The sequence below is a fragment of the Triticum urartu genome, chromosome 3A, assembly GCF_056163025.1.
Source record: "Triticum urartu cultivar PI428250 chromosome 3A, HENAU_Tu73, whole genome shotgun sequence".
In the NCBI taxonomy this organism is placed as follows: domain Eukaryota; kingdom Viridiplantae; phylum Streptophyta; class Magnoliopsida; order Poales; family Poaceae; genus Triticum; species Triticum urartu.
Window position 1 is genome coordinate 747,157,538 of NC_141875.1, and position 9,227 is coordinate 747,166,764.

At 37.6% G+C, this 9,227-nt stretch overlaps 1 long non-coding RNA gene across 2 annotated transcripts; it reads left to right on the top strand.

The window, feature by feature from the left end:
• The first annotated feature begins 511 nt into the window (after nucleotides 1-511).
• On the top strand, nucleotides 512-2,860 carry LOC147982637 (uncharacterized). 2 transcript variants are annotated; one of them, XR_015617878.1, is made up of 6 exons: nucleotides 512-877; nucleotides 959-1,063; nucleotides 1,324-1,442; nucleotides 1,525-1,639; nucleotides 1,784-1,885; nucleotides 2,352-2,860. It is a non-coding gene; the product is annotated as an uncharacterized LOC147982637 (long non-coding RNA). The 2 variants fall into 2 exon arrangements; XR_015617877.1 differs by having other exon boundaries at nucleotides 1,784-2,860.
• Nucleotides 2,861-9,227: the final 6,367 nt, after the last annotated feature.

A 9,227-nucleotide genomic window follows, 5' to 3' on the forward strand; every position in this document is an offset into this window, starting at 1 on the left:
GTCTCTTTTAACGGTTCTAGAAAGAGAAGCAAAAAAAACCCAGCTCAATCTCAATCTGTCTAATGCTCCACGTCAGCTTCTCCCGTTAGAAAAATCAACAACCTTTCTCACCCCAATCTTAGTAGAAAAAACAACTGCAAGCAATTGATCTAGCAGACTCGATTATACCTGTTCAGATTAAATACTAATTAGACACTCCTAAAAATCCATATGTTATTATATAGGACAAAGGTAATAAAAATGCAAGCCACAGTTATAATGGCACCAGATTATAACTGTTTAGATTAAAGACGGACTCCTGGTCATGTACGATTCATTCTTTTTGACATGCATGTATGATTTTTCCTACTCCTATAATTGAAGCCCTCACGTTAACTGTGGCCAAAAAAAGGTAATGCCTAAAAAGAAGAAGCCCCCACGTTAGTCTCTCTAGAAGAGGTAGCTAGGAGAATAAATCCAGCAACGTTGGTTTGGCCCGTCTCCCCACTCCCCCACGACGTGGAGTCGTGGACGTGAGCACCTCCTCCCTTTCCTTGAGCCCTTCTCGCCCTCTCGGATCTATTGCCAATTGAATCTACCAGCCGCCGTGTTCTCCTCTTTTGTTGCGTGTGCACCACCTAGGGTTTGAGATCGACCTTATTTTCCATCTATTCTCTACTAGAGGCACAACAAGTGCGCTAGCTGACCAACAATCAGGCTCTCCATGCCAGCAAGATTAACGAGGTGTGGCTTGATAGATCGGGCGTCAATGCAATAGTTCTTCGCCCCCTTGCTTCATGGCAGATTCGCCCAAACTTTCACCTCTCTCTGTTAAAGAGGTTCTTTCTTCTTATAATTACGTGCAATACAGATCGACTATCAGAATATCTTGCCATTGGTGTGTATTTTTCTACGTTCCTTCTCTCTTAATTACTTTCTACTTGCTTTTCCTCAAATATAGTTGTCGTTGCATATGCAGATGAACTGGACCGATCTGTTCAGCCAATCCAATAGTATCTTTCCATGCAACAATTTCGTGAAACGGAAATTGATTTGGAAAAAAGATTTCATAGTTCCCATGGAGGTGAGATGCCTATGTATCACTAAATTTTTATATGCACCGAGCCTAAACAAAACTCCCTGATTGATGATATGTGCGCTTAGCTTATTATTTTCTTGGAACACCTGTGTACGATGATTCCATTTGATTTTGGTTTGATGCAAACCTATGTATACGATTTAACAAGCTAATAGCAGGTCTATATTATGACCTTTATCTAATTAAATATTTATTGAAATAATGCCAATTGAAGTGTAACTTATAGATTCCGTTTTTGTCTGCAGGTTAAATCTAACAAATCATCTGTGGTCAAAAAGATAACACATTATTGACACTATACTAACTGCAATGAGGAATCACTTCACAAGATTCATATTCTCATTGTGATGAGCTATACAAATAGGTATGTGACAATGGTTGTCTGCTGGAACTAGAAACTCAAACAATACCAAATATATGGTCTTTGATCCTAAGCTTGCATGTAGAGGCCTGCAATGATCGAGCTTGCATGTCATATATTCACAAAAATTAAGCTACCTCACTGTCTCCACTTCTATACCGATCCTCGCCCAATGGCTGATGCTTGCTCGCAATAGCCAGGTGCCACATATACTCCATATTCCCTTGCATATCTCACCATCTACATAGCCTCTGGTCTGGCCAACTTGCCTTGCCGAAGAATGGTTTTTGTTTTTTTTCCAAGAATTAGCTTAGAAGTTATTGTTTCCGGTGTCTATTTTGCAGGTTAGCATGGATCAAATCAAGATACAATTAACACATGCGTATCTTAGTTATGCTGTTATGCGTGGGAACGAATAAAAAAACTAAATTCCACAGCACATCAAGGTAGGTATAGCTCCTAAATTTTATCTATATATACTTACTACATTGACCGTAGGAGGCAGCTGGATAATTGATTGAAGCGTTACCTTCTCATATGTGGATACACCGCCCCAAAGTTATTTTTGGTGTGAAGATCTTGAACAAAATCGATGGTCCCATATTGCACTACTTCTTTCCTAACAAAAATTCAGGTGTTCCTTTGATAATTATGTGTGTTGGAGCTCCCTATTCCAAGACAATAAAAATATGTTCCTGAGTGGGATTAAGTTGGAGACCAATACTCTTTGGATCAAACGAGGATCAATTGGTCCAGAGAATAAGAGAATTTATACTATGGTCAAATATGGCTAGATAATTTCTGTCGACTTTGTGAAGCCTTCGTGACATCACCACAGCACACATCACCATGAGCATGCCGCTGTTGCCACCATGATGGAGTGCCAATCTCAATTACATGACTGTAATGCAGCATCGTCTTCACCAGCAAGACCCATCATTCTGCATGCTCAAGTTCTCAGAGAAGGACAGGCACAATGGTACTGTCATCAATGTGGAGCGAAGCACACCATGGCGTCCAATGTCCAGGTTAGCAGACCCACAACATGCTTGGCTCTGCGTTCTATACATCAGCGATGGACAAGAGTAGTGATGGTCTGACGGAGTGGCAAGAAAACCCCAGTAATAACTGTGCGTGCAGGCTGTGCTATTCACATTCTAGGGGAAGCTGCTTTGACAAATGAGATTAATCAAAGACTGGTGCTCAAGATGCTACGAGATGTTTCACTTCTCATGCATGTTGATATTCTACTTTTTCTGAGTTTTCTTTTTTTCTTCCGGAGTTTTCTTAAAGGTGCAGTATTCTGTTTTATTGGTACAGAGGTATGTAATTCCGTTGGAAAACTACACCACTATATTTGGATCCCAATTCAATTGTACTGATGTCATTTAATATATTAACTGTACAATATTAATCTCTTTGTCTTAAAGTGGCGTGTTACCTTTCAGTCTATTTACTGTAGAGCACTATTGATCTTGATTCAAGTAGAACTGAAATAGTGCAAGCAGAGGATATTTTCTTATGGGAAGCAGTAGGAGAGTGTCCTAATTGTTTTAATATATTAAAATAAAGTATAGTTGTATATAAGATATTTGTAAGAACATAAATTAAAGGAAAACTTAAGGAAATAAGCTATAAGTTGTTGTATCCAGAAATTGGACTAATTTTGAGGTGTTCGTTCTAGACTCGACCTGGCCAGATTGTATTTAAGCCCCCACTTCCACTTCTATACCTAAGTTCTTTCATCCTGAGAGGTCTTCCCATTCATGTTATACACCATATATTCGAGCACTTCAAATTAATAATCCCCACTGCAAATGTTTGCCTGATGTTATCACGGGCTAAGACCACTTCGATAAAGACTGATATACATCTATGCCTGTTCGGGATGAATTCTTACCAACATTATACTGCAAAAGAACTGTCCCAAGGAAATGTGGGTTTGTTTTTTCTGATTGATCTGAGCTTAGAATATATAAGTAGATCGGAAGTGAAAGGATTTCTTCTGCACCAGCAGATTCTCAAGTACATTATGAAATATAATTTCTTATTTTCTTTGTAAGGAGCTTTACATGTATTTTAGATGATTGGTTATTAGTCTAAGTATTCTAAAGTTCATTTTTCTATTTGATTGCCCTCTCTATTCCCATTTGATGCATTCTTCATTTGCCATCAATCATATGGTGTTGATGACATTGTTCGTAATCTGGATTAATTCTACGTGGTTAGTTGTGTGGTTGAATTTTATTTGTTATCTCATAGTTCGTGTCCATTAAGCATTTTCTTTTCAAACAGTGTGAACAAGTCAAACTATTGGACAGGTACATGACATAGCATGATTCATATACTGATTTTCAATTAATACTAGCCCGTGCAAGTGCACGGGTTGACGACTAGTTTGCTAATTCTTAAGGATATTTTGAAGTTCATATTCTTTTTATTAGCATTACAGACCATTTTCTTGGCGTTGCTAAAAAATTCAACGAATTTTTGCATATTTCGATGGGGTCCGAACTCTTTTAATCACAAATTATCGAGCCACGTTAAAATAATTTTTAAAAAATTATATCGAAATAAATTAAAAAAAAATTCTCCGCTAAAAAATGAATGAAATTTAAAATCTTGACTAGCAAGACGCCCGTGCGTTGCACGGAATATCAAGATGCATTTGTATGAGTAGTTTATCTTGTAGGAGAAAAGGATGAACGAGGGAAGGCCTTATCTGGAAATGTGGAGAGGAGTGCGGGTAAATTATCATAGTTTCCTTCCTATCCGTTAGATATAGATCGGACGACCTATATTGTAGATGGCAGGCACACCATCATCACCAACTCCACTATTTACAAGAGTAGAGAAATCCAGAAAAAGCGATATTTGAATGTAATTACCGATTGGCTTTGGTTTAAAAAGTTACAGCCCATTTCTTACTACTTATAGCCCATTTTATAGGGAAGCCCATTTCTTACTACTTACATCTCTCCTCGTCTTGAAAGATTTGCAGCCCAGTAAGCCTGAGAAAAACAAGTAGGCCTCGGTTGGGTATTCTCCAAAAAAACTGGGCTAGCCATTTTCATAAAGAAAAAAGATATCAACTGGGCTCGTCATGTGCTTACATAAAAGCGTAAGCGTGGGCTAGACCGGCCACAGCCCCCGCACAGCCCGCAGTTGAGCTCCGTCTCTAAAACTAAAAAACAAGTAGGCGAGCTGTTGGGTCCCTGGTTTTATCCGCTCGTTGTGTAATTTTCTCGTTTATTGACTACATTGATATTGGCATGGGACCTAGTTGTCAAACAATTAAAAGGAAGCATATTTTTGTCTTGTAATACCGAGGCACCTGCTTGCGTAATGCAATGACCGTGTTGGGTCCCTACTGTCAGCCTCTCCACGTACAGTCATCTCCTAATTCCTCTCGGTTGTTGAACATGTTGACAACGCCACACGGCGGCGGGCACAACGAGCGAACGAAGGCGTAGAACAATGGCGAGGCCTCGGACAGGAACGAACAGGAGCCATGGAAGATGCGGTAGTGTAGTGGCAGGCGGAGGGGAGTATGAGGACAACAACATGTAACTCAAGCTTACAAACGGTACAAAAAGCCCAAGGATTAATTGTTCATCAAATTTAAACAAAACCGAGATTGAACATGGCAATAACATCTAACCCAACCACTTTTTTTCGCAGTCACAAACAAATGGATCGGTCTGATCCATAAAATCAACATCCTGTGCAAAAAATTATTGGAGGATGACTACAAGTTGTTGTAAATAGAAGCCGAGCACATTCACAAGCCCATTTGTCCACCTGAAACTTCTTTTTTTTGCTGTTCAACATGTCCGTCCGTGAGAAATCTCTTGTTGAAAAACATAAGCCTCATGGATAATAGTAACCACGCATTCAACAGGAAGAATGTGACAAATCTTCTTTTTGCCTGGTTGGATGCATATCCTTCCACCGTTATTGTCCTCAAACGAATGTCATATGAACTGAGAAAATCCTGGTGTTATTTTTATCTAGGAGGTATTTGAACCAGAAATTGCAACCAACCCTCTTGTCGAGAAGTTAAATTTAGTTCAAAAGAAAATGATTATTTGAAAGAAAAAAATGAAAAAAATTAAAGAAGAGAAGATGAAATTGGAGTTGTATGTTGTCGATGTCGTCGATGATCACAAGATTAAGATGCATGCAATGCGCTTGAAGATTAGAAAGATTAGAAATTGTGCCATTAATAAAGAGGCTTGGTATCATTATGCTGTTGGATCAATTATTACCTTAGTTGCGATTTTGATCGCATTTGTTGTTGCATTTAAATGCTTTAGTTAGATAGGTGTATGTTGTTTTATAAGAAGTATGTACGAACTTTATGTATATATTTTTGCAGTAATAACATTTGGTCACTACTCTACTTTGGTTGTAATGTGATGAACTTGTATTAATTTGGTCACTTGCATGTTGTGTAATGAAGATGAGCCGGCAATGGATGTACACAAGATGTTAACATGTGTGCGTATTAAAATTATGTATTTTGTTTAGGGACAAGTGAATATGTTCATATTCACATCTCATTCATACGAACATATCATACTGATAAATAAACTAATCTAAACTAAATCCAATTGAATTTACTTAGTATAGTATTTCAACTGAAAAAACATGGCATATATCCACTGCTTTGCTTTGATTTAACCCCTTTTTCATCTTCGGTTGTGCAGATTTTTGTGTATGTGACTATAAGGTGTTTGATGAAAACCCAAGCAGGGTAGCAGAAGATTTATTTCTGTTTATGCTCTTTTGTGTTAATATTTCTTTTTCTTCTGCTGGGTGGTTGGGAGTTTGTTTTGGGATGTTTCATTGAATTTGGGAAGACTTTTCATGCTTATTTGGAGGCACCAGGGTCAACTAATTCTGATCCTAGCATAAGTATACTCAAAGGGAGTATTAATTAGGCACAATCTGTTCAGAGCATTGCACTGTGTTTTTGCTTTGCTAATACTGATGCGTAAGTCAAGAATGTGCGAGTATATGGACCTTTCTCTTTTGAATAAAGAGATGTGTAAACAACAAACTGATGCATATACGTACAAATTTTGTTCACTAGATACACTGCATGTTCAACACAGATGATCATTAGTGATATGACAAGGTCAACTATTTTCCTAATAATTAGTGGTTATTTCCTATGAGGGAGCCTTTCTACATCTCACGTAGCAGATCTTCTTTGCAACTCTCTTGCTCTCTCATAAGAAACTATACTTTGCAAGGTCTCAAAGAAAAAAGTCTGTATTCAACAGACAATAGATAGACATTTTGAAGCATCATTTTCTAATATAAATTGGTTTTCTTTATACTCTGGAGATATTACCTCTCTCAATTCTTATCATATAGCAGAGACTGAATGATCCTAACGGCAAGATGTCGACATAGTATCCAGGTCTCAGTATACACACTAAAAAAGAGCGGTTGTTTCCAACTCATCCTTTCAACAACCGTAACTATTTTCCAACTTTTTGAGTGACATAGAATTATATGTTCTGTTTGATTCCTTGCAACCAACAAAAAGGAGTGGCTACACTCTATTGTTTGTTCTATATTTTCATACTTGCTTTTCCTTCGGCTACCTCACACTAGAAAGGGGGAGAAGTGGGTGGCTAGCTTTTTTCATACTTGCTTTTCCTTCGGCTACCTCACACTAGAAAGGAGGAGAAGTGGGTAGCTAGCCTTTTTCAAGTCCAGCAGAATTTATCATTGATCTATGCATGATTAAACACCAATTGCGGCTTCAATGTGTACTCCTACAGTCTTATTGTTGAGATGGTTCTGTTACATTGGTTGAACAAGCTGTGCATTATTGAGTAATGCTGAATGGAACTATCTATTTCTTTTGCTGACGGTGGAGGAATTACTGATCTCAATTTGCCTGCAAGCTTCATGGGCTGCTCTGAGTTGAGTGCCAACTACTAAGGTACTATCCTAATATATATATAAGATTTCCCATCGGAAACTTGAAATTGTAGGGTATACCAAACTGTTGCATTATGGCCATTCGGTTCATTTTGTTTGCATTAATGTATGAAGTCTTTTCTCTCGGTCTTGGAAGACAAACTGAAAAATGTTCCCTCTATTTACAATTATGTTCACTTTAGATATATGAAATCTTTGATTTATTTTGTCAATTGCGTTCTTCATCAGATGTTGTTCTTAAAAGGTTGCTGGTTACACCTAAAAAGATCCTCCTATAAAAGTAGAGTTGCGCTCTTTCACGCACATCACCCGTGTCTCAGTGGATCTAGATAGGCAACATTCAGATTGCGAAAAACATAATTTACCTGCTATTCTTTCTTGCCGATAATAATATTCCCGGCGACTAATATATATATGATTCTTGGGCTCATCACAAAATTATAGTGGGCATGTGCATTTTCTGCAAGGGAAGATCATAGAACACATGCAACTTGTTTCTATCTGAAACAAAGAAACTATACACTAGATAAAATGATTAGTCTCTGAAGGGTTAAGCTTATTTTTGGTTAATCTACTGCTTCAAGTTTGCCTCATCAAATGATGCCTTTTTTGGCCATTTTAATATTTTACGTTATGGCATTCCATGATAGTGTGCCCACTTATTCTGTAGCCACCCTTTCTGATGACCAAATCATGATATTACTTTGTTTTTCTTTTTGATACGTGTGTCAATTTTCCCAGCACTAAACAACAATGCCATGAATACAACATAAGGTATGAAAGTAAGGTTTGCTTACCCTTGGTGATCATCCAAGAGTTGTTGTTTTATCTCTGAATTGGGAACAATAGTCAAACTAAATAAATATGGACGCTTATGCATAGGCGGTTCTTATAAACAAATAATTATAGTATGATTATTTATTTTGTGCACCTGCAAGATGCTATTACTTGTCCTATAGTATTGATTAATTGGCTTGGAATTAAAGAGGGATAATAATATTACTCGGATCTGGACTATAATTTTTTTGGTTTCAGGTATTAGAATTATGGCTTTAGGTTGTAACCTGGGTGGTTGTAGATTAGATTGCGCAGAGCTTTTCAAATCTGTTCAAACATCTCAGTGGCTCAGATTTATGTACTTATTGTTTATTTAAATAGCATTGTCCTTTTAAAAGAAAATGTACCATTTTTCGTTTAAGTTTGTTGACCAAGGTTGTCAAAATAGTAAACTCAGCCAATGTGGCATGATAAACTTTTATGAGCAACTTCTTTATACTGGGCAAATCAAATGTAGGTCCAAGTGGCTTCGCGACAGGGTTTGGAAACACTGCTTGTGGGTGACCATGGGATGCCCGTAGGAGAGACAAATAAACATAGCATACGGAGAAATAATTGATTCATCACAAGTACATGCAGTCTTTCTTTGGTCATACATGCAGTTTAATTTTTGTTGACAGACCATTTTACTCAATTTAATTATCTTATTTTCATTTGAGAACATCTTATTGCTCTCGCTTTGTACTGGTAAAGGAATGCAAGTGTTGGAATTCTGGTTATATTGAATATTTTTGCCGTCAGTACAACATTACCATGTACTGATATATATGGGATAATAAGCTTCAGTGTATGAAGATGTTGTTAACTTCTGCTCCCATCATGCACGGCGTTAGCCCTTGATGTATACCTGCACTTATTAGCAATGTGTTTCACCTGTTAGCGATGTACACAATGATTTCTGCAACCCTTACGGGAGAGTCACCTCTGTTTAATGCACCTGTTTCAGTAGAAGCACAAACAGCCCTCCATGAAAACTTCTACAGTTTTATGTTT